General features: G+C 46.8%; 1 pseudogene; it reads left to right on the top strand.

The window, feature by feature from the left end:
- The first annotated feature begins 4,464 nt into the window (after positions 1 to 4,464).
- The window catches only part of LOC115619253, a 35,103-nt pseudogene continuing 12,165 nt past the window's right edge, over positions 4,465 to 27,402 (top strand).

Below are 27,402 nucleotides of genomic sequence, written 5' to 3'. Positions count from 1 at the left end.
CTAGTTTTTCCGGATGTTGCACTTGTTCAGGGGTGAAGTTCCAAAGCACTGGAGGGGCCCACTGGCCTAGATACTTGCCCATACTATCCCACACACCCTGCCACTCATGACTGTCCAACCTCAGGGAAAATCTCTTGGTGGTCCTCCTATATCATCGTCTAACCCTAGACCAGATTTGAACCCAATACTGCTTAACTTTCGAGATCAGACAAAATAGGGTGTTCCCAGGGTGGGATGGCCGTGGGTAAAACACACTCCATGTGTGTGCCAACATGCTGATCCCCAGCACAATCAGCAGGCAGGTCTCAAGGGTATTCAAAGGCCATCCAAAACCTTCAGAACTCTCAAATGCTGTTGTAAATAGCCTGGTGGGGGAGCAGGGGGTGTAAGGGAATGCCTCCTTCGTAGGTTGACCCCCCGAGGAGAAAAAAAAAGATATGTAATTGCTAAAAAATTTCATTACATACCTCCCATAGTATAGAGGCGATGACCATGCTGGGAACGCAAGCCAGACCAGTTTCATGATCAGTGAGTCTATTGTATTACAAGTCATTACCATGAAGTACAGTGAAACAAGAACCTTAGCCCAGGCCCCCCAGCCAATAAACACTAAAACAGCAAATACTGGCTGTAAGTAAGGTACGACATGCTGAAACTCTGAGATCAAGTGCAACAACTCTGAGAGCCAATAAATCAACATTGTGATGAGTAGTAACAATGAATGCTTATCACAAATATGATTAGACACACTCTGGTCAGATCTGTTGTCACCTCAACCCTTTGGGCCCCACGTTGGGCACCAAAAAGAACTGTCGTGGTTTGAGCCCAGCTGGTAACTCGGAACCACGCAGCCGCTCGCTCGCTCCCCCATTTCAGTTTCCCCCCGCTCCCGGAGGGATGGGGAGGAGAATCGGAAGAATGTAACTCCCACGGGTTGAGATAAGAACAGTCCAGCAACTAAGGTATAATACAAAACCACTACTACTACCACCAAGAATAATAATGATAAGGGAAATAACAAGGGGAGAGGATACAATTGCTCACCACCCACCGACCGATACCCAGCCCGACCTGAGCAGTGATCTGGGCGTTCCGGGTAACTCCCCCCGGTTTCTATACTGGGCATGACGTGCTGTGGTATGGAATACCCCTTTGGCCAGTTTGGGTCAGGTGTCCTGTCTCTGCTTCCTCCCAGCTTCCCCTCCTCCCTGGCAAAGCATGAGACTGAGAAAGTCCTTGGTTGGAATAAACATTACTTAGCAACAACTAAAACCATCGGTGTTATCAGCGTTGTTCCCAGGCTGAAAGTTAAAAAAACACAGCACTGCACCAGCTACCAAGAAGGAGAAAAATGACTGCTATAGCTGAACCCAGGACAGCTGGTCATGCTTCTTTTGGTGCATCCCAGGATATGGTTGGTTTCTGGGCTGCGAGCACACACTGAAGCTGGCTCATGTTCAGTTTCTCATCAACCAGCACCCATGAGTCCTTCTCCACAGGGCTGCTCTGAATCTCTTCTCTGCCCAACCTGTAGCTGTGCCTGGGATTGCCCTGACCCAGGTGTAGGACCTTGCACTTGGCTTTGTTGAACTTCATGAGGTTGGCATTGGCCCACCTCTCAAGCATGTCAAGGTCCCTCTGGATGGCATCCCTTCCCTCCAGCGTATCAACCGAACCACACAGCTCGGTGTCATCGGCAAACTTGCTGAGGGCGCACTCAATCCCACTGTCCATGTCGCCGACAAAGATGTTGAACAGGATTGGTCCCAACACCGATCCCTGAGGGACACCACTTGTTACCGGTCTCCACCTGGACATTGAGCCGTTGACCACAACTCTTTGCATGCGGCCATCCAGCCAATTCTTTATCCACCTTGTGGTCCATCCATCAAGTTGATGTCTCTCCAGTTTAGAGGCAAGGATGTCATGCAGGACAGTGTCGAACACTTTGCACATGTCCAGGTAGATGACATCAACTGCTTTGCCCCTATCCATCAGTTCCATAGCCCCATCACAGAAGGCCTTCAAATTGGTCAGGCAGGATTTCCCCTTAGTGAAGCCATGTTGGCTGTCACCAACCACCTCATTGTTTTTTATGTGCCTTAGCATGCTTTCCAGGAGAAACTGTTCCAAGATCCTGCCAGGCACAGAGGTGAGACTGACTGGTCTGTGGTTCCTTGGGTCTTCCATTTTCCCCTTTTTGAAAATGGGGGTTATATTTCCACTTTTCTAGTCATCAGGAACTTCACCTGACTGCCATGATTTTTCAAATATGATGGACAGTGGCTTAGCAACTTCATTTGCCAGCTCCTTCAGGACCCACGGATGGATTTCATCAGGTCCCATGGACTTGTGCACATTCAGGTTCCTAAGATGATCTCGAACCTGATCCTCTCCTACAGTGGGCCTAAGGTCTTCATTTTCACAGTCCCTGCATTTGCCTTCCAAGACTTGGGTGGTGTGGTCAGAGCATTTGCCGGTGAAGACTGAGGCAAAGAAGTCATTGAGAACCTCAGTCTTCTCCAAATCCAGGGTAGCCAGTTCTCCTGATAGCTTCCAGAGAGGGCCCACATTATCCCTAGTCTGTCTTTTGTTAGTGACATACCTATAGAAGCCCTTCCTGTTACCTTTCACATCCCTGGCCAGACTCAATTCTAACTGGGCCTTAGCTTTCCTTACCTGGTCCCTAGCTTCCCAGACAATGTTCCTGTATTCTTTCCAGGCTGCCTGTCCTCACTTCTACCTTCTATAAGCTTCTTTCCTTCTAAGTTTTCTCAGCAGCTCCTTATCCATTCATGGAGGCCTCCTGGCCTTCTTGTCCCATTTCCTTCTAGTCGGGATGCAACACTCCTGAGCTTGGAACAGGTGATCCTTGAATATCAACCAGAAGTCTTGGGCCCCCCTGCCCTCTAGGGCTATATCCCATGGAACCTTACTAAGCAGGTTCCTGAAGAGGCCAAAGTCTGCTCTCTTGAAGTCCAGGGCAGTGAGCTTGCTGCGTGCCCTTCTCACTGTCCTGAGGATCTCAAAATCTACCATCTCATGATCACTACAGCCAAGGCTTCCCTGGAGCATTGCATTCCCCACCAGCCCCTCCCTGTTGGTGAGCACAAGGTCAAGCATGGCATCTCTCCTTCTCGGCTCCTCTATTACTTGCAAGAGGAAGTTGTCTTCCACACAATCGAGGAACCTCCTGGATTGCTTCTGCCGGGCCGTACCGTCCCTCCAACAGTTATCAGGATGGTTGAAGTCCCCCATGAGGACAAGATCCTGCGAGCGTGAGGCTGCTCCTATCTGTCGATAGAGACCTTCATCCACAGAATCCTCCTGATTGGGTGGCCTGTAACAGATCCCCACAGTAATGTCCCCCATCGCTGTTGTCCCTTTGACCCTGACCCACAAACTCTCTGTTGGGTCATCACCCATCCCCAGGCAGAGTTCCATACTCTCCAGCCTATCACTTGACATAAATAGCTACTCCCCCTCCCCATCTGCCTGGCCTGTCTTTCCTAAAGAGCCTGTAACCTTCCATTCCAACACTCCAGTCATAGGAGCCATCCCGCCATGTTTCTGTGATGCCAACAATGTCATATCCCCATAGCCATGCACACATCTCTAATTCTTCTTGTTTATTCCCCCTACTACAGGTGTTTGTATAGAGGCATCTGAGCCAGGCTCCAAATGAAGCTGACTCATTGGCTGGAGGAGCTGAAATCTCTCTGCATAGCTCCAAGCATTTATTACAGGTGCTGGCAACTGACTGGGAGTGTTGGGATGGATTGATGCTCCCCTCCCCCAACACATCTAGTTTAAAGTTGCCTTGACCAGCCTGGAAAGCCTCTTACCAAAGCAGCTCTTCCCCTTCTTTTTCAGACCAGCTCCACCAGCCTCCAGTAGACCTGGCCTCCCAAATTGAGTCCCTTGGTCTAAATAACCAAACCCCTGACTATGGCACCACCATTCTAACCATTTATTAACCTGCCAAATCCACCTGGCCTTTTCAAGGTCCTCCCCTTTAACCTGGAGGATTGATGAAAAAACTATCTTATCCCCAGAGCCCCTAACCACCTCTCCCAGGGCTCTGTAGTCCTTCTTAATGCTTTCCAGGCTACTGCTATCTATATCACTAGCACCCACATGGACCACTAGAAGGGGGTAATAGTCAGTGGAACTTACTAGACCAGGCAGCCTCTCAGCAACATCCCTGATCCATGCCCCTGGCAGGCAACACACCTCCCTCGAGACTAGGTCAGGCCAACAGATGGGTGCCTCTGGGCCCTTCAAATTAGAGTCACCTACTACTATGACCCACCACTATTTCCTGGAGGCACTAGTAAAATCTGAAACTACACTCAGAAATATGGAAAATAAAGGTCTGAGAATGCAATTTGAGCTCACAGAGCTGAAGATCTCTGCACACTCAGTTGTGGAAATTACCATGAACGATGCAGCACTGAAAGGCCGATGCAAATGGGGGGGGCAAGTGATTCAGGGCTGGGCCGGTGCAGCCCGGCGGGAGGGAGGGCGGGCCGAGTCCGCCGGGCAAGCAGAGGGTCTCCGCGGCGACGCCGCTCGGGTAGGAGGCGGGCCGCCGCCTGGAAGCGCCAGGCCTTAGCGGGTGCTGCTACCCGCTTCGCGGTGCTCCCGAGGCGGCCAGAGCGGCGCGGCAAGGGCGCTGCTCCCCGAGCGGCTTTGCGCGGCTTTTCAGGCATGAGGAAGCGGGAGAAGAAGGGGAAGGGGGCCGAGATAGACGGAGAAGAAGATGTCCTGCAGAGCCAAGAAGGAGGAGGTGAGGGGCGAGAGCGGGGGGGGGCTCCGGTAGCCCAGGTCCGCGAGGGCTGGGCCTCCCTTGGGCCCTCTTGGGTCTTGGGGCATTCTGTGAAGCAGGTCCCGAAGGGAAAACCGTCGGTGGAGGTGAAGGCACGGGAGGTCGGAGGAGTAGGTTGGAGACAGGGGTATTTCACGTTGAAAGCACAGGAGTGTATTCAAATGCAAGCAGCTATAACTTGGCTAAGTCCCTTGAGGGCTGCAGGTTGTCACCGGGTACAAGATGTGCAGGTGAAGGGGTTTTGAGGTCAGTGCACATCTCGTGAGTTTTAGGGTTAGTGTTAGCGCAGTTCTGGTGAAAAAGCAGTGCTTGTGCTCATACCTGTGGAGCCATCAGTGCCCATGTGCAAGGGCAGTCGGAAAAGGGGAAAAGAGCATAAGGGGTGAAATAGGAACTGCTTCCAGGAAGACTTCCACATGTCTCTGACAAGCTGGAGCAGTGTGTGGCAGCAGATGTAAAAGGAGGAGAAGAAAACATAGTTTAAGGGTCCTTTTTGCTTTCCATCTCCCCCATCCCTTTCTTCCGGTCTTAAAAGCAAATGAAAATGTTTGTTTCTCTCACTCCTAGAGTAGGTGCTTGTATTTAGGTCTCAAAACAGCTACTCTTCCCTGGTCAAAATATGTTGTTGCTAGCATAATGCTAAACTGAAGACATGGAAATTGCCAGTGTACATGTATACTGGCTGCAGGGAGAGCTTATGCCATGCTGCAGAGGTGAAATCCCCAGATTTTGGAAATCTCTGCTTTAACCACACCTTCAGAAAGGTTAATTGAAGGGAGGTGGTGAGCGATGGGGGTTGCAGGAGAGACCGTGGATCAGAAACTCCCCCTAGCTGCAGTCCTGCTTCTGCCCTTGCAGCTCAGTGTATCTGCAGTTTTGGAGGCAGATTTTATTTTTAATTGATAGAAGTTGAAAGGGGATAAAAATACGTGCAGGTTTCTCTCCAGCTAAAGTATGAGCTGGGAATAGAAAAGGGTTTCCAGTTCCATTTAGGCATTTTTCCATTGCAGACAAAGAAGAGGACTTAGCTGGGTTGTAGCATGTAGTTGCTCATCATTTTGTCAGGGCCTAAATGATTTGCATTTACCTGCAGATTTGTGCTGTGTTTCTGCTGCAGGAATAGCAGGTGTGCACTAAATGCACATTGAGTACCATCCTTTTAAGACTCTTCTGAGCGACTTGTTAATGTTTTAGGGGAGACCAATCTTTAAAGCGTACATGGAAGTATTCCACATTGATTTCTTGTAGTTGAATGAAGGGAAACTAAGCAGACATTTTTTAAGAAAAAAGGGAAATAATGAAGATGAATGCTGGTTTCATGTGGTGTGCAGTGGCTCTGTGCATGTCAAGGAATTCATGTCTGGCTTTTATTTTCAGGAGGATCTTGAAGCCCTGATAGCAGAATTCCAGAGTTTAGATGCTAAAAAGACCCAAGTAGTCGAGTTATCCTGCCCACCCCCCTCACCTAGGTAAGATTGTATGAGGTTTTGGCTATCACTTCTTTTGGTGCTTTTAATGAAATTTATTTATGTAAAGTTATTTCCTGAGAGTGGAAGGCATAATATCTGGCATAGCTGATATCTAGAGTTATAAAATATCTGATATATTGAATTCCTGTTTCAAAAAAGGAACAAAAGCCTTTTTTTTTTTTTTTTTCTTTTTTCTTAAAATCCACTTTTTAATCATCCTATCAGCACAAAGGAAGGCAAAGCAGGGTTGGATTTCAGATTACAGGGGTTTGAGGAAAAATAAAGGTTAAGAGGAAGTTTTGGATTTGGACTAGAAAGGATTTAAGAGGCAAAAGGATTTGTCATGAGATACAAGACATGTAGCTTGGGGGCTTGGGGTCCACATATTTCTAGGTTCTGTATTTCTGTTTCCTGTGGCTTGTTAAATAGATGCCTTTCTCCAAGATAACTGTTTTCCTCACTGTGTAGTAGGACAGGTCAGTACCCTATTGTTAGTCTCACAGGGGTGTTACAGTGGTCAGTTAGTTCCTTCTTGGTAGTGGTAGGGATCTGTCTCCACATGTTGCAAAACATTTTGGTGGTATGTAGATGAGCAATGACCAGTGCTGGCTGCAGGATAGTGATGCAGATAAGTTGATACAAGACAGCCCAGTTCTACCCATAGTTATGTGCCCTCACAAAACTAATTTTTGTTCTTGGCACACCAGCATCAAAATTCAAGAGCTCATGTCAAAAGGGGTGTTAAATGACAGTGTAATGTGTGCTCCTAAAATAGGAGATTTCAGACAGTGTGAAATTAATCTTGCTGGAAGTTTTTAAGAAGTTAATTTATTTGAGAAGTTTTTAGCCCTGGAGTGAACATCACAGCCTTGTAACTTGGCAGATGATGGAGACCTTTGTGGCTAGAGGGCAGAGGTGCTAGTGCTAGCTGAGTTAAAGACTGCAAGCTTCTTTTACAAGACTCTTACACATTACTGGTTTGGCCATCCCTCTTTCTTTTGCAGGCTGAACGGCTCCCTCTCTGTTCACCCTGAGAAAGACGAATTGATCCTTTTTGGAGGTGAATATTTCAATGGCCAAAAAGTAATGTATGCTTCCATTTTTTCTTCTTTATTCTACTCTCTCCTTGCCTTTTACTGTAATTTGCATGAGTCTCATTTGAAGTGAAATTCAAGATAGCAGTCAAAATATGTATTTGTCCCTGAATGAGAGCGAAATAGCCTTTTAATTCTGCTGTGATACTGTCTCATGCCTGAGCAGTTGGCAGGAAGGAGACATGCTAGAACCCACTAAGGAGTCAGAGTGATTGTCTCAGCATCAATATTTGAGGGCTTCATAATTTCTCCAGACTTAATTGTAGCCATATCTGCCCCTCATTTTTTGGTACCTACTGAAGAATCTCTAACTTCCATCTTGCAAAACAAGATACTTCTGTAGTTTTGCTGCTGGCAAGGCATTGCCTGCCTTGGAGATGTGTACAGTAGCAAGTATTTGCAAGTGGACACTCTTGTTACTGCATTTCTGCAAGTTGCAAGTGTTTATTTTGTTCCTGGAGATAAACTGGTCCTTACGATGCTAAGAAGTTGTACATACTGTAGCTTGAAAACTGTCGTGGTTTGAGCCCAGCCGGTAACTTGGAACCACGCAGCCACTTGCTCACTCCCCCCTTCTTCCTCCCCCCACTCCCGGAGGGATGGGGAGGGGAATCAGAAGAATGTAACTCCCATGGGTTGAGATAAGAGCAGTCCCGTAACTAAGGTATAATACAAAACCACTACTGCTACCACCAATGATAATAATGATAAGGGAAATAACAAGGGGAGAGGATACAATTGCTCACCACCCGCCAACCGATACCCAGCCCGACCCGAGCAGTGATCCGCACCTTCCGGCTAACTCCCTCCGGTTTATATACTGGGCATGATGTGCCACGGTATGGAATACCCCTTTGGCCAGTTTGGGTCAGGTGTCCCGTCTCTGTTTCCTCCCGGCTTCCCCTCCTCCCTGGCAGAGCATGAGACTGAGAAAGTCCTTAATCGGAGTAAACATTACTTAGCAACAACTAAAACCATCGGTGTTATCAGCGTTGTTCCCAGGCTGAAAGTTAAAAAACACAGCACTGCACCAGCTACCAAGAAGGAGAAAAATGACTGCTATAGCTGAACCCAGGACAAAACCTCAAGCCTGCCAGTGATATTTGGCTGCCTTAGGATCACCCAATGTGATGTGCTAAACTAATTCTGCTTGCTTCACTACCTTAACCTGTTCCTGTCTCTGGAGTTGAGTAGCAGTTTGGGCAACTTTAACTTCCATGTTTGTGTTAAACTCCAACTTCTTAAGTGCCCATATCTCAAGGCTTAACCAAGGGTTTGGGAAAGAACAGTATAGTCCAGTGGGTCCCTCTGACTCCCAGTCTAGTGGAGGAGGTTGTTGTCCTTCCCTGCCTGATGAGGCAGGTGAGCTGTTGCTTTGCAAAGCTGGTGCTGGGCTCCTTCTCCCCTAGACTCACAGGTAACCCTTAGGAGTGCCTGTGCTTGGACAAACTGACCCTGTCCAATGGAGAACTGTGGTGATGTCTATTTTCTCTTTCTAACAGACGTACCTGTATACCAACCTGTATGTTTACAGCATAGAATTATAGAATGGTTAGGGTCGAAAAGGACCTTAAGATCATCTAGTTCCAACCCCCCTGCCATGGGCAGGGACACCTCACACTAAACCATGTGGCCCAAGGCTCTGTCCAACCTGGACTTGAACACTGCCAGGGATGGAGCATTTACTACTTCTTTGGGCAACCTGTGCCAGTGCCTCACCACCCTCACAGTAAAGAACTTCTTCCTTTATATCTAAACTTCCCCTGTTTAAGTTTGAACCCATTATCCCTTGTCCAATTGTTTACAGTCCCTAAGGAAGAGTCCCTCTCCAGCATCCTTGTAGGCCCCCTTCAGATACTGGAAGGCTGCTATGTGTGGCGTATGAAAGGCACGGACTCAGAGCATCTTCATGCAGCGAATCACTTTATTGCCTATTGCTCTAGCTTTTATACCATTCTAGCAAAAGATATTTTTAGCCTATTGCTCTACCTTTTATACCAAGCTAGTTTTAGCACATCATGTTTAGTTCCTGGTTTACAGTTTTGTTTTTTCAACATTCTTCGTCGTTTCACAAACAGTCCCAAAATAACCAGTTCCTTATCTTTCTTTTCTCCTGCTCCTGTCCAGCTGGGTTGCTCTGCTTAATCACACAGTGTACTTTGCTTCTTCTTTAACTCTTTCTTCTCCAGCCAAGCAGTTACTTCTCTTTGGCAATAATCAAATAGTTTCCATCCTCTCCCACAGCTATGAGGTCTCCATGCAGCTTCTCCAGGCTGAACAGCCCCAACTCTCTCAGCCTGTCTTCATATGGGAGGTGCTCCAGCCCCCTTATCATCCTCACAGCCTCCTCTGGGCTTGCTCCAACAGCTCCATGTCTTTTTTATGTTGAGGACACCAGAACTACACACAGTACTCCAGGTGGGGTCTCACAAGAGCAGAGTAGAGGGGCAGGATCACCTCCTTCGACCTGCTGGTCATGCTGCTTTTGATGCAGCCCAGTATCCGTAAGAACAGCTGGTCTAAGGTAGAGATCCCCAACCCACCACCAAGGCAATGTGCTCACCAGGTAAAGTATTGGGTGCTGGAGCAGTGGTTGGAATTGTTCTAACATTGTGCTAAAAATGGATGTGAGTTGATTTTCCCCGTCCCGAGGGTTTCTGGCTTCTCTTCATTCTCCTTCTAATGGGGTATCAGTGGTGTCACTTCACCTCTTCTGCTGAGGGGGGCCTGTACAAGCCTGTCCATGCTGCTTGTGCTCTCTGGAAGCACCGCTGGGTGGCCCCTAGAGATGTTAAGCATGAAGACTGGGGTTGTATCTGTTAGGTTGGCAGGACTCATGGGGGAGACTCTTCTGTTGACCAATTTGGTGGCCTTCGATGATGGAGCCATGGAACTGATGGACAGGGGCAGAGCAGTTGACGTCATCTACCTGGACTTGTGCAAAGCGTTCGACACTGTCCCGCATGACATCCTTGTCTCTAAATTGGAGAGACATCAATTTGATAGATGGACCACTCGGTGGATAAAGAACTGGCTCAATGGCCACATGCAAAGAGTTGTGGTCAACGGCTCGATGTCCAGTTGGAAACCTGTAACGAGTGGTGTCCCTCAGGGATCGGTGTTGGGACCGTTCCTGTTCAACATCTTTGTCGGCGACATGGACAGTGGGATTGAGTGCGCCCTCAGCAAGTTTGCCAATGACACCAAGCTGTGTGGTTCGGTTGATACGCTGGAGGGAAGGGATGCCATCCAGAGGGACCTTGACACGCTTGAGAGGTGGGCCAATGCCAACCTTATGAAGTTTAACCAAGCCAAGTGTAAGGTCCTACACCTGGGTCAGGGCAATCCCAGGCATAGCTACAGGTTGGGCAGAGAGGAGATTCAGAGCAGCCCTGCAGAGAAGGACTTGGGGGTGTTGGTTGACAAGAAGCTTAACATGAGCCGGCTTCAGTGTGGACTTGCAGCCCAGAAAGCCAACCGTATCCTGGGCTGCATCAAAAGCAGCATGACCAGCAGGTCGAAGGAGGTGATCCTGCCCCTCTACTCTGCTCTTGTGAGACCCCACCTGGAGTACTGTGTGTAGTTCTGGTGTCCTCAACATAAAAAAGACATGGAGCTGTTGGAGCAAGCCCAGAGGAGGCTGTGAGGATGATAAGGGGGCTGGAGCACCTCCCATATGAAGACAGGCTGAGAGAGTTGGGGCTGTTCAGCCTGGAGAAGAGAAGGCTGTGTGGAGACCTCCTAGCAGCCTTCCAGTATCTGAAGGGGATCTATAAGGATGCTGGGGAGGGACTCTTCCTTAGGGACTGTAGTGGTAAGGACAAGGGGTAGTGGCTTCAAACTTAAACAGGGGAAGTTTAGATTAGATATAAAGGAAGAAGTTCTTTACAGTGAGGGTGGTGAAGCACTGGAATGGGTTGCCCAGGGAGGTTGTGAATGCTCCATCCCTGGCAGTGTTCAAGGCCAGGTTGGACAGAGCCTTGGGTGACATGGTTTAAGGCAAGGTGTCCCTGCCCATGGCAGGGGGGTTGGAACTAGATGATCTTAAGGTCCTTTCCAACCCTTACGATTCTATGATTCTATGATTAGTTGACTGGTTTGTTGTCTTCCTTGAGACTTAATTTTTAATGTGTATTCTGCATTAGGCGAACAGAAGCGTGTCTGTGGGTTTGTGTGAGCATGTTGTCAGTCTTATTTGTCTTTACTGGTCTCAGACACAATTCTCTGAGTTATGCTGAGAACAGCTATCGATGGGAGTTATCAGTTGTTTAAGGAGAAGGTTTGCCTAGGTAATGAATTTTGAGCCAGTTTTTCAAAATGTCACACATAAGTATGAGCAGGCTGTTGCATCTACCTTTCTGTTAAACTTTTAAGTTCTAGATACCCGTGAAAATCAGGCTTGTATCCCCTTTGTTTAGATAACTTTCCACAAATCCTGCTTGCAGGCACACCCCATATTTTCTCATGTATTTAATCGTTGCATGTATAGGCTGGTTCGTCAGAGCATGGTCATGTGTCTGATGCTAAAAATCTTCTTTGCTGTTTGCTGGGAAAGGTAGGCAGGTAGTGGAGCCCTTCTGAAGAAAGAGATCATTATCCCAAGGTTTATCTGTGATGGGTACCCAGGAAAAAACACGTGGAAGAATTTGTTTATAGTGTAAACAACCCAAGAGGTTCTCCTCAAGGAAGAAATTTGCACAGTCACATGGTTTCCCTTTTGGATTTCTTCCTTCTTCCTTAGTGCTTATGCAGATAACTTTAACAAATTAGAGTCTTGCTCTTCCCTCCCTGCTTTTAACTGTTAGCTTGCATTGCAACAGTGTTTTGGTGCTGCTCTATGCAAAAAAAAAATAAATTAAAAAACACTTTGATACTCTTCTCTCTGCTACTTGCCCTAATCAAAGAAGTAACAGTCTCATGTTGTCCAAATACTGCTCATTTCCTTCTGTGTTTGTTTTTTTGGGGGAGTTGGCTTTTGGTGGGTGTTGTTTGGTTGTGTTTTTTTTTTTGGTGGGGGTGGGTGTGTGGTGGGTTTTGTTCAGAGAGAACAGTAATGCTTTTCAGGTCTTGGGAAGTGTCAGGTTTGGACTTGTGCTGCAGCTTGGCTTCTTTACTATTTGTTGTTTTATAATCTACAAAAACTGCAAAGGGCAATTGTGCACTGTTAATGTTCTTTTCCAAATGACTTTTCCCTGCATTACCGTGCCTGCCTGGTGCTGTTAGATGTGTCTTGGAGGAAGGAAGTGCCCCTGTTCCTCCCATGCCTCAGAGTTCATCAGCTCCACGATGTCTATTTATGTGACTAAAGGATGGGTGAAATGTTGCTGAGCCTTAGCTATGCAGAGGTTTCCTTCTGGTGAGCAGAAACATTTGAACAATTGTTGTTAAACTAAATCCCAAGAGGCTTCCCAGGGAACTTTGAATTTGTATAACTGGAACTCAAGATGCTAGAAGGTGGGAAGAGCCCCGCTCCTTGGCCAACTTTCTTTTGCTATAGGGACAATAACAATGAGTAACTTGCATTTAAAATTCCCCTTCCTTCAGCCCCAGAGAGCTGCTTTTGTCAAGCAAGGCACCAGCAGCCACTGCCACTTGTCTGTTCCCTGGTATTTGGAGGCAGCTGCACATTTGACTAATAAAGTTATTCTGTCTCTGGTTTCTGAACCCTTGTCTGATCCAGATCTTCCTTTTTCTCCTGGCAGCAGTGGTGCCCACAGCTGGTGGGCAGCTGTGGGTATTTGGCAGGGAGTTTGCATCTCCCAATGGGGAGCAGTTCTGTCATTCCAAGGATCTCTGGGTCCTGCATTTGGCTATCAAGATCTGGGAGCAGATCAAATAAATAATGGGCCATCTTGTCTAGACCATGCTTTTGCCAAGAAAGGTTGGACCAGATGATCCTTGAGGTACCTTCCAACCTGGGATTCTATGATTCTGTGATGTGTTCTGAAGTCAACGATGTTGACCTCATGAGGAACTGCACCAGCATAATCTGAGTTTGATTCCTGGTATAGTGCTGTGGTTTCTGCTCATCTCTCCATTGAGTACAAAGGTGCCCATCCTAGAAACAGTGGAGAGGACAGCCTCCAGAAAGAAGTGGAAATGAGAGATGTGTTCTGATTTGTAGAACTTGTTAAGAACTCGCCAACGAAGTTTGAGTTGACAAGCAGGTATTCTTCATTGCAGCGCTGGGAGACACGGGATATCTCCTCCTAATGTGTCCCGTTTAAGCATCAAACAGACTGTGATTATATTGTTACTTAACATACATATTCATTACATTTCCGGTAAACGTCATACATATGCATTAGTTGTCCGAGAATCATTTTACATATTTCCACGCCCATTTTTGCATATGCATAACAACGTGGTAGTGGTCTTTGGTGGTCGTTTTACTTCTTCCAACAATCTTCATCACTTGGCCGTTCCTTGAACTCTTGTTCTGGTAGTCTTTGAAGCATGCACAGTAGATAAATGCTTACGCCAGCTTAATTGGTTTGGTAACACTGCTGACATAAGTGAGTGATTTCTCCTCATCCTTCTACTTATCAGTTAACTTAGCTACAGCACCTCCTGAACATCTGCTAGCTTCAGATACTCTTTATCTACAGTCCTGTTTTGCTTACAATAAATTTTGTGCGAAGGTCATAAGGTTCTAAAACTATGTCAGCTGCAACGATTTATCTTATACAAGGATCCTTGTTATGTTCTTTTGGTTGGGCTTTTTAGGTTTGGAAAGTTTTGTTGTTATGTCAGCAACCACTAGTCTGGTTTTGGCTGATTATTATGAAATATTCACCTAAGATACTTTCCATTGCTATTGTTACAAAGCCACCAAACTTTTATTTACAAAGGATTATATTTCATTTTGTACTTCCTTGTCTCAGTTCCAAGTCTATTGAGGCCAAAGTGATTTTATTTAATATATGATTTTTTGGAGCATGTGTGTGCTTGGGTGTGAAGAGGATCACGAACAGCACTCCATCTTCCCAACTGTGGCTGGTGTAGATGTCCAACTTGAAAACAGTACTTGTTGCTCCATCTGCCTGGGCTCCTCCTGGCTGGGCTGTATAAGACCAGTACAAGGATCTCCCAATGTTACCATTGCTTGAGAAGACAGCTTGTATCTATCTACAAAGCCAACTTCACTCCTGATAACTGGGATTTTCCCCCTGAATATTGCTCGGAATAAACAAGCCAAACATTCAGACCTGTCCAAGTAAATAGGTGCCAAAAGCCCTGGTAGTTTTTGACAGGAGTTAAGATGTCTAAATATCTTCTGTGGATCTGGCATAAAGTCCTCTGCTAATGTTTCCTTAACTCTTGGCTTCTTGGTTTTGCTGCTCATATTTGAGAGAAGAGGAGGTCTGATGGGTCATCCAGTGGACTGAGAGGCAGGAGATGTGGCTTTGGTTCTTTGGTTTGATATAGACTTTCTCTTGGACTTTGGGATTATCTTGACTGTGGGATTAGTCAGAGCCCAGCTTTGGGTGGGCTGGAACTCCTGTGCAGCTGACCCTTGAGGTGGCACTGGGGAAAGCAGCAGGTTTTGAACACTTGCTCATCTGCTGTTCTACCTGTCAGGCTTCTGGTTATGAGCTTCATGTCCTTCCTTCAGGTGGAAAGCCCTAGATTTGCCTAGGTTGATCACTTTTCACCCTGCTTGCAGAGTGCGGGTGCCTGTTGTCTGTGTCTTTCTCTTCTTGCACAGTAATTGAGAGGGTGGTTTAAGACTGAGCTGTGCAGAGATGGATACCCTGGCTCTGCCTTGGCACATGCCTGAGGCCACACAGTGAATCATCACGCCTGTTTGCCTTTTCCCCCCTCCCTGCAAAATGGCAGCATTGATATTGCCTGACAAGGGGAAAAATTGGAGGTTTAATTTTACTAATGTTAATGTAGCACTGAAGGGAATCTGGTGTGGAAGGTGCAGGAAGGCATATAGAGCCAAAGTGCAAAAATCCCAAGGAGTCCAAAACAGGCTGGGTTAGAGGATGCTTTGGAGTACAGGATCTTGGCAGCTGACTGCTCTGCAATAATCCAGGGTAGTCCTTTTGCATGCTCTGGGAAGCTGATGAAAAGCTATTTGATTTGTAAGCAGCTGGTTCCTGTCTAGCAGTGTGGTTCTTGGCTCCAGAGCTGGCAGTGTTAATCTGGTAACAGCTGTAATTTGCCATGTTACAGGAAGCCAGGCTTACTCTAGTGAGCCCTGCCTGTCTTTGAGAAGTGGGGGTGAGAGAAACCCTCCCAAATGAGGGAGGGCTCTTTAAGAGGTGCAAGGATTAAAAAGACCTGTCACTGTGCAGGCTGATCTATCTGCCTATTGTTGTTAGGCAGAAGCTGACGTAATGACTGTGAATGCGAGTGTACCCCTCCCAGCTCCCCCAAAATAACTGCTGAATCCCTTTCTCCATCTCAGCTAAGTGAAGGGGATGAACTCAAATGCGTTATGTCCCTACCAATTTCATATTGAGCAGGTGAGGGGGGGGGGAAGAGATGCTTGCCATAGAGTCCCTGCTAAGAGAAAGGGTTGACGTTTCAACCAAACTCTTGGTTGAAAAAATCCTCACAGGAGAGCAGTGTTAATACCCAGCTACAGGGAGAGCGAGGGCAGGAGATTGGTTTTTTGTGAGACATCAGAGAATCCAGATGAGGCTTCATTAGCTCCACCACTGATGGCTCAAATTGTTCTCTTGTGGGTTTGCAGAACAAATTGTTTGCATAAACAAATGTCGCAGTACCTGACCTGCCTGGGAAGAAGAACTGAGGTGGTTATGAGGCTCTACTTGTCCCGCATCTTATCCCACATGGGAGAGCAGCCTCAGGGATGCTGAGTGTAACTTATACTGCAAAAGCAGCTGTTCCCTCCCTGGAGCTGAGCATGAAGTTTGCATGTGCTGCGAGTTGCAGGAGGCCCCCATTAATCCCAGGCCCCAAGTGGACTAAAACCATGGTAAGAGATTTTGTTGTGGTGGCTTGTTGCAGTTAGTGAGGAGGGAGCCAAATTGGTAAGGTGAGCTCCTAGTCCCACCTAGGGAGCAAGTTCTAGGTACCATGCTCTTCAAGTCATCCAGAGCTACTCTCCATCCCCAGGTATTGGTTGTTGAATGCCACTTTGGCTGCCATGTCACAGAGGGAGGATGCATTTGGAGACATCAGTGCTTCATTGTTTCTTGGTAGAAAAAAGGATAGACATTTTCTAAGTGAGCATCATAAGTTTTATGAGTGAACGTGCCCTGGAGAGATGATCTTTTCTCTCGCCCTGCCCCATGCAGGATCTACTCCATTTGAGCTTCTTGATGTGTTTGGGCGGATGTCTGTCAGCCTTGCTGGAATTTTGAAAACACCTGTGGCCTGGTCACAGTGTTTGAATAAAACAAAGTGCATCTCCTCCCCGTCCTTGGGCAGAGCTCTAGGAGCTGCATTAATGAAGTATCTGGCAGAGGAGGCTGGGAGGGGATGTCTTTGTTTTAATGCTAACCTGACTGAGTGTGAAAATCAGGTTTCTGCTGTCTCTTTGCTTTTCCATATGGCATCTTGATTACAGTCTGCTTGGAAAGAGGAATAGGAAAGGGCAGAGACGATTGTTGAGTTGTATAAGGGATTTTTTTTTTCCTACTTCTTTTAAAACTCTGATCATAACATGCTGTATTTCACTTCCTTCAGCATTTTGCTTTTCTTGCCAGGGAATCCCATTGCTGCTGTAATTTTTGTACATAGGTTTCTCATGTCTGTCTGAAGTCGAGCGCTTTTTGGATTGCCATTAACCATCTGGGATGACTGGTGATATTGGGGGTTAGCTTGGGGGCTAGTGGTGTTGGGAGAGTGAATGTATTTGGGAGAACTAAATGGCGAGGGAGGATTGCGTAGGCTTATTGGGTTATGGTGGGGCCCCAGCCCTGGTACAACAAGCCCTCATGTAGTAGGCCAAGCAATAATTCTATGTGTCCAATGTGGTAGCAGTGTTACCTGAATAAATGCCTGGTGATAGACATTTGGGGTACAGACTGGTATTGAGTCAGCTCACTTTGGTTTGGAAGACATGATTTTAGTGCAAATAATAGAATAACATAATTGTTCATTAAGAATTGCCTGGACAAGAGAGACAAATTTTCTGTTTCTGTTCCACATGGGAAGAATCACGTGTCCTGTTTCAGGTGGGTTTGAATATACTGGTTTGTGTGGATTGAACAGCTAAGATGACCCTGCTGCAATCCGAACTTGCAGTTTTAAGAAATCTAGTTATTCCAGCCCCACAGCTTAGATTTCAGACAATTATGCGTCCTTCCTGGCCTACAGTTCTTGCCACAGACCATTCTGGTGCCATAAGAGGCTTAGCTGCAAAACACTTTTAAAGAGAAAACCTTGAATAACTCATCCCTGCGAATAACATCCCTGTGCTGTGCCTGCAAAGGCTGCTGGGGAAGTGGATCTCCATTATCTCAGCACAGAGCATGGTGGTGTAAGACTGCTTGACAGAGTTAAACTTTGCTATATTTAGCAATATTTAGCTATATTTACTTGCATTTTGCACGCACACACATGCAAATACAACAAATCCCAGCCTGTTAGAAGACTTGCCAGCAACCAGCTTTGACTTACTGGAAGCACCTTATCATGTGTGATGCACAAGGTTGCTTCAGTGCACGAACTCTTTGTTACTCTGCCTTGGAGCTAAGCAATGTTTTAACCTAATTGCCTCATTCCTTCCTAGAGAGAACATTCTTATTCAGCTCTCTGTGGCCCAGTGCACTCCCTCAAAGAGAGACAGGGAGCATCACACTTTGAGGCTGTGCTTGGGAACTGGCAGATACCTCCTCTCTGTGGATCTTTGTCTTTCTTTTGAGCCTGTATAGCTCCCTTGCCTTTAATACTGGAATGTTAATGATACTTCCCATAACAGTTTTGTGAGATGTGGTGCTATAAACATTTCAGGGTAGTGTTTTACAAGTGCATGTTTAATGCTGTTTACAAGAGAGAACTGGAGCAGTCACTATGCTGCAGGATGCCTTTCAGCATAGGTTTCTTTTCTGATTGATGGCTTTTCTTGCTCATGTGCTATATGTCACCAGAAAGATCGGGTCCTGCAAGACAAAGTAGAAAGGTGCATTGGTGCTTAAAGAAGGGTATTTTGGTGTACCATTGAGTAGACTTCCTCTGTCAGCCCAGAAGTGAGTCTTGTGAGCTTTGGTAGATCAGGATCCAAATGTGCAACTGTTGATCGACTTTGCAAGGGATTTCGTTTGAGGATATTGTGCCTTATGGCAATTGCATATTCACTCATGTACTTCCTAACTGAGTGTGCAGACATGGGGGTACACTGTCTGTGTGTGCCATTGAACATTCACAAGTGTAACATGTAGAACTGAACACTGAAGTCCTGGCCTTCAGCTGCCTTGAGTACTGGAGGATAAAAGTACTTTGTCCTGAAATGCCCCTTTGATGGGATGTTCTATGCATCATCACTTTTATTATTACGGAAAGATTCCGAGATTCATGTGAGCATCCTGTGGATGAAGGAATGAATGAAAAGGTAACTCACTTAGGCAGTCTCTAGCCAGTGTGACATGTAAGTCTTGAATCTGGGGGTTGAATTCAGGTCTGTTATGTTACTGTAAGTCCCAGATTAACTCCACAAGCAAAAGCAAATTCCTGTCATGGTTTCAGCCTAGCCGGTAACTCAGAACCACACAGCTGCTCGCTCTCTCCCCCCCTTCTTCCTCCCCCTGCTACCGGAGGGATGGGGAGGAGAATCAAAAGAATGTAAATCCCACGGGTTCAGATAAAAGCAGTTCATTAACTAAGGTATAATACAAAACCACTACTGCTACCACCAATAATAATAATGATAAGGGAAATAATAAGGGGAGAGGATAAAATTGCTCACCACCTGCTGACTGATAGCCAGCCCGACTCGAGCAGCGATATGGGCCTTCTGGGTAACTCCCTCCGGTTTATATACTGGGCATGATGTGCAGTGGTATGGAATACCCCTTTGGCCAGTTTAGGTCAGGTGTCCCGTCTCTGTTTCCTCCCGGCTTCCCATGCCCCTCCTCCCTGGCAGAGCATGAGACTGAGAAAGTCCTTGGTTGGAGTAAACATTACTTAGCAACAACTAAAACCATCGGTGTTATCAGCGTTGTTCCCAGGCTGAAAGTCAAAAACACAGCACTGGACCAGCTACTAAGAAGGAGAAAAAATGACTGCTGTATCTGAACCCAGGACAGTATCCACCCCTTATTCCATACCATTTATGTCATGCTAAGATCCCACATTTTTCAATATACCATCACTTTTGTCTCATATATATATATACACCCACACCCACACACAAAGAGAGAGATATCATTCCTTAGTCCATGGACCAATCCCTGTAAAGTTGCTGAATTCATCCAGTCCACGATGTCAGGCTCCATCTCTTGTAACAGTCTTTCAGGGCAGGAGGGATGGTGTGTAGTGTTGGGCTGTTGCCTGCTGATGACACCGCCGGACTCGTCTGGTCACTGCTGAGCTCATCTGGTTTTGCCAAAATTCATTCCTTTTTCGGGTGATGATCAGAGGGAAGTCAGGGTCAGTTGCTGGTGACCTGAAGATATCTAGCTGGTGGGCTATAGAAGTGTTAGAGAGCAGGCAACAGCGTACAATTGAGTTCGTTGTCTGTTTTCCCCCAAATGAAATCCCCTTGAGGTACACATCAGACTTCCCCATCTTCCTGCATTACCCACCAAGTATATCCAGGTCCCTGAGCAAAAGCAACCCCACGAGTGGGTTTGCCTTTACCTGAAGCAGGAATAACCCAGACTGTCTTCCCCAACAAACTCTTTAGGTGCACCACAGGAACTTTATCCCCCTCTACAGGAAGTAAAAGTTCTGATTGGGCTGGGCCAGCCCTGTTGGCAGATCCCCTAGTGTTTACCAACCAGGTGGCTTTTGGTAAATGTGTATCCCAGTGTTTGAAAGTCCCACCACCCATTGCTCTCAGTGTAGTTTTTAACAGCCCATTGTAACGCTCGATTTTCCCAGAGGCTGGTGCATGGTAGGGGATGTGATATACCCACTCAATGCCATGCTCTTTGGCCCAAGTGTCTATGAGGTTGTTCCGGAAATGAGTCCCATTGTCTGACTCAATTCTCTCTGGGGTGCCGTGTCGCCACAAAACTTGTTTCTCAAGACCCAGGATAGTGTTCCGGGCACTGGCGTGGTGCACAGCGTATGTTTCCAGCCATCCGGTGGTTGCTTCCACTATGGTCAGCACATGGCGCTTGCCTTGGTGGGTTGGTGGGAATGTAATATAGTCAATCTGCCAGGCCTCCCCATACTTGTACTTCAGCCATCGTCCTCCATACCAGAGAGGCTTTAATCGTTTGGCTTGCTTAATTACAGCACATGTTTCACATTTGTGAATAACCTGGGCAATAGTGTCCATTGTTAAGTCCACCCCTCGATCATGAGCCCATCTATATGTTGCATCTCTGCCTTGATGGCCTGAGGTGTCCTGGGCCCACCGGGCTAAAAATAATTCACCCTTATGTTGCCAATCTAAGTCCATCTGAGACTCTTCAATCTTAGCAGCTTTATCCACTTGCTGGTTATTCTGGTGTTCCTCAGTGGCCCGAGTCTTGGGTACATGAGCGTCTACGTGGCGTACCTTCACCACCAGGTTCTGCACCCGGGCAGCGATATCTTGCCACAGTGCAGCAGCCCAGATGGGTTTACTTCTGCGTTGCCAGTTGCTCTGCTTCCATTGCTGCAACCACCCCCACAGGGCATTTGCCACCATCCATGAGTCAGTAGAGACAAAGTACTCACCATGTTTCTCGTTCAGCAATGCCCAAGGCCAGCTGGATGGCTTTCACCTCTGCAAACTGACTCAATTCACCCTCTCCTTCAGCAGTTTCTGCAGCTTGTCACAGGGGACTCCACACAGCTGCCTTCCATCTCTGATGCTTTCCCACAATAGGGCAGGACCCATCAGTAAACAAGGCATATTGCTTTTCACTCTCTGACAGTTCATTATATGGTGGGGCCTCTTCAGCACACATCACTTCCTCCTCTGGTGACATCCCAAAATCTTTGCCCTCTGGCCAGTCCATGAGCAATTCTAGAATTCCTGGACGACTGGGATTTCCTATTCGAGCTCGTTGTGTAATTAGTGTGGCCCACTTAGTCCATGTAGCATCAGTTGCATGATGTGTAGAGGAGACCCTGCCTTTGAACATCCAGCCCAGCACAGGCAACCGGGGTGCCAGGAGGAGCTGTGCTTCAGTGCCAATCACTTCTGAAGCAGCTCAAACCCCTTCATAGGCTGCCAGGATCTCTTTTTCAGTGGGAGTATAGCTGGCCTCGGATCCTTTGTATCCCCGACTCCAAAAGCCGAGGGATCGACCTCGAGTCTCCCCTGGAGCTTTCTGCCAGAGGCTCCAGGTAGGACCATTCTCCCCAGCTGCGGTATAAAGCACATGTTTCACATCTTGCCTGGTCCGGACTGGTCCAAGGGCTACTGCATGAACTATTTCTCCTTTAATTTGTTCAAAGGCTTGTTGTTGCTCAGGGCCCCATTTGAAATCATTCTTCTTCCGAGTCACGTGGTAGAGAGGGCTTACAATCAGACTGTAATTTGGGATGTGCATTCTCCAGAACCCCACAACACCTAAGAAAGCTTGTGTTTCTTTCTTGTTAGTTGGTGGAGACATTGCTGTTATCTTGTTGATCACGTCTGTGGGGATCTGGCGGCGTCCATCTTGCCATTTTATTCCCAAAAATTGAATCTCCTGTGCAGGTCCCTTGACCTTATTCCGTTTTATGGCAAAACCGGCCTTCAGCAGGATTTGGATTATCTTCCTCCCTTTCTCAAAAACTTCTTCCGATGTATCACCCCACACGATGATGTCATCAATGTATTGCAGGTGTTCTGGAGCTTGCCCCTGTTCCAGTGCAGTCTGGATCAATCCATGGCAGATGGTAGGGCTGTGTTTCCACCCCTGGGGCAGTCGGTTCCAAGTGTACTGGACGCCCCTCCAAGTGAAAGCAAACTGTGGCCTGCATTCTGCTGCCAAAGGGATTGAGAACCATGCATTGGCAATATCACTTGTGGCATCCCACTTGGCTGCCTTTGACTCCAGTTCATATTGAAGTTCTAGCATGTCCAGTACGGCAGCACTCAATGGTGGTGTGACTTCGTTCAGGCCACGATAGTCTACTGTTAGTCTCCACTCTCCATTAGACTTTTGCACTGGCCATATGGGGCTATTAAAGTGTGAGCGGGTCCTGCTGATCACTCCTTGGCTCTCCAGCCTGCGGGTCATCTCATGGATGAGAATCAGGGAGTCTCAGTTGGTGCGATATTGCCGCCGGTGCACTGTTGTGGTCGCGATTGGCACTTGTTGTTCTTCGACCTTCAGCAACCCCACAACAGAAGGATCCTCTGAGAGACCAGGCAAGGTGGACAGCTGCTTCATTTCCTCTGTCTCCAAGGCAGAGATACCAAAAGCCCATCTATACCCTTTTGGGTCTTTGAAGTACCCTCTCCTGAGATAGTCTATGCCAAGGATGCATGGAGCCCCTGGACCAGTCACAATGGGGTGCTTTTGCCACTTCCTCCCAGTCAGGCTGATTTCAGCCTCCAGTACAGTCAACTCTTGGGATCCTCTTGTCACTCCAGAAATATAAATGGGTTCCACCCCTTAATACCTTGATGGCATCAGGGTACACTGTGCACTGGTATCTCCTAGAGCCTTATACTTCTGTGGGACTGATGTGCCAGGCCATCTGATCCACACAGTCCAGTAAACCTGATTATCCTTCTCCTCCACCTGGCTGGAGGCAGGTCCCCTCTAATAGTGATCATAAGATTCTCCACTTAGGTCTTGTAGAAAGGGATTAGTATTCCTTATCACAGGAGCTGGAGTAAAATCAGCTCTCCACCCCATCTGGGAAGTTGCTCACCAAAGACTGGAGCAGCAACTTTCTTAGGAGGATCATCACTGACCGTTGTTTTCCTTTTCCATTCACGCACCCGTTGCTCCAGAACTGAGGTAGGTTTTCCATCCCACTTTCTCATGTCTTCTCCGTGATCCCACAGGTAAAACCATAGGGTGGCCCATGGTGTGTACCTCCTATATTTTCTCTCTCGAGTAGTAGGGCACCTTCTGTTAATAGCTGAGACATGGGTTGGTACGCGTGGGGAGCTGGATAGATCGGATAAATCGTCTCTCAATTGTTTGAACTCCTGGGACAGTTTTTCCACAGCTGAAATGATGGAAGGGGTGAGATTGTCTTCGAACTCTCGGAGTTGACGAATTACTTCATCCACTGTTGGCGATACTCCGTCATTCCAGGTCACTGATGGCAATGTGTGGGCACTCCTTGTAAATTTCCGCCACATGGGTCATGTACATTCAACTTCATCTGGATCTATGGATGCATTCCCGGCATCTGGCCTACGATAGATCATCTCTAGAATGGCTGATTCCCTCAGGGACTGGATGCCTCTCTCTATCGTGGTCCACTTGGCTGAGCGACTCATAACATCGTCTTTGTGGGGAAACCTTTCCTTCACAGCTGCCAGGAGCCGCCTCCCAAGTCTGAGGGCTCTCTTCTCTCTTGCAATTGATTTGTTGATTCCTCCTTCCCTAGCAAGTGATCCCAGCTGCTTGGCTTCCCTACCTTCTAATTCCTGCCCGTCGGCCCCATTATCCCAGCATCGGATCAACTGAGTGACAATGTGCTCCCCTGGAAGACAGGTGAAATCTTTTCGCATATTCCGCAGCTCGCTCGAGGTCCGGGGTCGAGAAGTCACCTCTTCTTCTTCTTCCTCTTCCTCTGATCTATGTAGTAGTAACTCTTGTTCAGATGCTGTCCCCTGTAGTAAGTGCATTGGGTCTTCATCTTTCTTCACTGCAGGGTTGCTCTTTGTTCCTCTCATTTGCTTTTCCACTTGCTTACAGGGGCAACTGATATTGGCACGAGTTGGCCATTTGATTTAGCTGCAGTGTCTATCAGTGTGGTTGGAGTGGCTGCAGTGTCTGTTGCCGGGGTCAGTGCAGCTGCTGTGCTTGGGGGTTGAGTAACACCAATAGCTGCATTGTCTGTTGCTTTTGGGGTTTAAGTAGCTGCTGTGGTTGTCACTGGGGTTGGTGTAGCTGCAGTGCTTGGAGTTGGAGTAGCTGCGTTGTCTGTTGCTTTGCCATCAGATCCAGAGAGATTTTTTTCCCTTTGAAGGTTAGTGTTGAGCAGGGCTCTGTAGGCATAGGCCAAGCCCCAGCACGTTGCCATGATTTGTCCCTCTCTGGTATAACCAGGACGACAGCACACCTCGTTTAAGTGTTTTACTAGTTTTTCCGGATGTTGCACTTGTTCAGGGGTGAAGTTCCAAAGCACTGGAGGGGCCCACTGGCCTAGATACTTGCCCATACTATCCCACACACCCTGCCACTCATGACTGTCCAGCCTCAGGGAAAATCTCTTGGTGGTCCTCCTATATCGTCATCTAACCGTAGACCAGATTTGAACCCAATACTGCTTAACTTTCGAGATCAGATGAAATAGGATGTTCCCAGGACAGGATGGCCATGGGTAAAACACACTCCGTATGTTTGCTAACATGCTGATCCCCAGCACAATCAGCAGGCAGGTCTCAAGGGTATTCAAAGGCCATCCAAAACCTTCAGAACTCCATCCAAAACCTTCAGAACTCTCAAATGCTGTTGTAAATAGCCTGGTGGGGGAGCAGGGGGTGTAAGGGAATGCCTCCTTCATAGATTGACCCCCAAGGAGAAAAAAAAAGATATGTAATTGCTAAAAAATTTCATTATATACCTCCCAAAGTATAGAGGTGATGACCACGCTGGGAACGCAAGCCAGACCAGTTTCATGATCAATGAGTCTATTGTATTACAAGTTATTACCATGAAGTACAGTGAAACAAGAACCTTAGCCCAGGCCCCCCAGCCGATAAACACTAAAACAGCAAATACTGGCTGTAAGTAAGGTACAACATGCTGAAACTCTGAGATCAAGTGCAGTGACTCCGAGAGCCAATAAATCAACAATGTGATGAGTGACTATTAATCTGAAACAATGAATGCTTATCACAAATACTATTAGACACACTCTGGTCAGATCTGTCATTATCTCAACCCTTCGTGCCTCACGTTGAGTGCCACAAAGAACTGTCATGGTTTGAACCCAGCCAGTAACTTGGAACCACGCAGCCACTTGCTCACTCCCCCCCTTCCTCCTCCCCCTGCTCCCGGAGGGATGGGCAGGAGAATCGGAAGAATGTAACTCCCACGGGTTGAGATAAGAACAGTCCAGTAACTGAGGTATAATACAAAACCACTACTGCTACCACCAATAATAGTATTGATAAGTGGAGAGGATACAATTGCTCACCACCCGCCGACCGATAGCCAGCCCCACCCGAGCAGCGATCTGGGCCTTCCAGGTAACTCTCTCTGGTTTATATACTGGGCATGATGTGCTGTGGTATAGAATCCCCCTTTGGCTAGTTTGGGTCAGGTGTCCTGTCTCTGCTTCCTCCCGGCTTCCCCTCCTCCCTGGCAGAGCATGAGACTGAGAAAGTCCTTGGTTGGAGTAAACATTACTTAGCAACAACTAAAACCATCGGTGCTATCAGCGTTGTTCCCAGGCTGAAAGTCAAAACCACAGCACTGCACCAGCTACCAAGGAGGAGAAAAAATGACTGCTGTAGCTGAACCCAGGACAATTCCTTATGGAGCGGTTCTGATCAGATTCATGCTGTACATGTGTAGACCCACTCCTTATCCAGTCTTATCTTTTAATCTATTTTTAAAAAAAGTCTGGATAATTTATAGGTCCCTCCCACGTCTGCTTTCTGGTGTCAACCGCCGGAATTAGAATATTAATCATAGAGTCTGTGAAACCATTCCATAATGCTTGTTTTTGACCATGAGCAATGATACAGGTAAAAAGAGACAGTTTGCATTTGGGAAATGAGTCTTTGAGCTTACAGCATGTGCTTTCTTGACTGGCAGCATGATTATGTGTTACTGTCTGTCCTGCTTGACTATGTAATTTGTTTTTTCCAGTGTTGTGTTTGGAGACTGGGGTCAAAGGACCTTGGGTTTGTGAATAGCGCTATGTAAAAAATAATACTTTATAAGAGTAATTATTGCAAGTTTAGGAGGGCATGTCCTTACATGAAAGGCTGTAGACATTCCTCTATATCTCATTCCTGCAATGTGTATTGCTAAGGCCAAGGAAGCTGAGAGGATACAATACTGTGCAGCATCTGTTCTTGTAGGTTGTATTGCTACTCTAAAGAAAAGGGAGAACAGCCTTGTGACTGAGAGCAAGTGGTGCTGGTGCCAGTGAGACTTCTCTGAATTCAGATCAGGCCCCAGACTGGATGTTTTTCTTTGCGACTTTGAGGTAATTGTATACTTGTGGGAACTTGTTTATTAAAACACACACATCAATGAATAAACTTTTTATTGTTCAGAATTGATTTTTGACTTGGAGGGAACCTGTTTGAGAAGCGAGGCAGAAGATATTCTCTGAGAACAGGATTTTATTGTTAATGTTTATTTTTAATTCCTTCTTTCCTTTAAAAAAAAAAAAGATTTTAAAAGGTGCCATCGTTTGGAATAATAATGTGGGAGCTTTTTACAGAAGAGAAAATAATGATTTCACATCTTGATGAAATTAATACTAGAGGTGCTATTCTGCAGGGTGATACTTAAAAATCCATGCCTAGTAAATGCCTAGAAAACCTTACTCTCTGTTAGAATAAAAAGTCCAAGCAGTCAATATTAATTCAGACTTACCTAAATGTTGCTGTTCTGCTTGGAGTTTTTCCATTATGACTGGTGTGAGATTGTATTTTTTGAATAAGGGCCTTCATTTTCCCTTTCCACAGAAGTCTGTCTCTGCACTTTACATCTACCTGCTTCCAGTTAAAGTGTACCAGTATGGCTGTGGGTTTAGGTTTTGCTGTTTTTTTCAGTGGTGAGCAGGTTTCTTATTTATTTAG

Source organism: Strigops habroptila, chromosome W, assembly GCF_004027225.2.
Source record: "Strigops habroptila isolate Jane chromosome W, bStrHab1.2.pri, whole genome shotgun sequence".
Classification (NCBI taxonomy): Eukaryota; Metazoa; Chordata; class Aves; order Psittaciformes; family Psittacidae; genus Strigops; species Strigops habroptila.
The sequence above is the reverse complement of the archived record's forward strand: the minus strand, read 5'-3'. Positions and strand labels throughout refer to the sequence as shown.